The sequence below is a fragment of the Taudactylus pleione genome, unplaced genomic scaffold (genome assembly GCF_031769625.1).
Source record: "Taudactylus pleione unplaced genomic scaffold, aTauple2 ptg000179l, whole genome shotgun sequence".
Classification (NCBI taxonomy): domain Eukaryota; kingdom Metazoa; phylum Chordata; class Amphibia; order Anura; family Myobatrachidae; genus Taudactylus; species Taudactylus pleione.
In genome coordinates, this window is record NW_028284581.1 from 2,929,924 (window position 1) to 2,931,541 (window position 1,618).

Here is a 1,618-nt window from a genome sequence, read left to right on the forward strand (position 1 = left end):
GGTGAAGACGGTTCCCGCAGGCTGTTAGGGCAGGGCGCTTTTTGCCCTCCTTCTGGAGGGCAGGGTGCTTTTTGCCTTCCAGAAAGAGGGCAGGGCGCCGCGCCGCGCTAAAACAGCCTAGCGGGAACGCTACTTCTCCTGTTTACCCTGGAGAAAGAGCCCAAGACGCGGTCAAGGAGCTCACTGGATCCTGACTTGCCTGAGGTCTTGGAAGAGGAGGAAACGGAGATTCGGGATCTGGCAAGTACATCCACAGTGCAAACACACCCTGTATATTTTTTGGGGGGGTGAAAAAGTACAAACTAGTACATTTCTGACGCATTGTCAAGTGGATAATTTGTCCATGGTAACGATTCAGCTGCTGCATCTAATTTTCTAGAATGCACTTGATAAATGTTACCTCTAAGCTGATTGGTTATAATTAGCAACTTCTCCACTGGCTCACTTCTACACTCTTGTCACTGGTTTTGCTTTTCATTTCCCCCACACTTAAAAAATTAATCTATAATAAAAATGTAAACAACTATATTTTTTGCAGTTCTTTACTTCGGACGTCGATCTTGACCCTCCCACCAGTGAGGCCCCAGAACTTGAGAATAGCAAATGGAGACCCCGCCACCTCTGGCACCCACCAAGAAGCAGAGGATGTCTTCAAAAGCTCCAAAGTCTGGACCGTCTAGGTCTGACCAATTTTTAAAACACGCAGAGGAGGTTCTTCAGAAGCCCCTGGATAAATATATGATTTTTGGATTGAATCTCGCCAATGAAATGCAGGACATGCAGCCAACACAGCAACTGCATTTCAAATGTCTATATAATGCTATGATACGTGAGCTTAATGGCGAATTGGATGATTCCCCATCCCACCTCACCCACTGTCGTATCCCACAATGCCAATTCCTCCTCCTCAACCACACACCTATCCTGCGGCGGGTAGCCCTACACCACCACCCAACTTTCCCGGCACCTCTTCACAGTCCACTCTCTATGGCGAGCCCCAGTTTTTTCATTTGTGATTTCTTCTTCAGGGTCCATAGGCTCCACAGGGAGACCTTGGTGTGTAGGTGATGGATCTGGAATCCGAGCACCACGCAGTTAAAAGCTTTCAGCTCCCAGGATGCACTTGGTCCACTCTCCCTATACCCAGCCCCTGAGCCAGAGGCACCTGTTTTCGTTGGTGCTCGACCAGAATCAGGTCACCATTAACGCAGGGGGCTGCTTAAACAGCCCTTAAGATTTTATTTTATGATTTCTTTATTTTTACAACGGAGAGCGCGCAACAGCAGACTGTCCGTGGGACGTCTGCCTTGCCGCTCCAGTGTTCCGCGACACCAGTACAGATATGGGGATCTAGGCAGGCATCCTAGGGTCAGTGCTAGCCAAGGCCTTGTTGGAGGACCCAGACTGCAGCCGGACGCTAAGGGAACAGGTAAGGCAGGTCACCACTTGCGGTGGCCCACGCGGGCAGTCATACCTTCGGTCTCAGGGGACCAGAGGTGCTGAGTGTGGACGCAGGCTCTAGCCACCGCGCTCCATTGGACCACCAGGGACAATTGGTGCGAGAACCAGCGTCTCGGGGGTTAATTAATCGGCCAGGGGAGACAGCTTTCCTATCAAT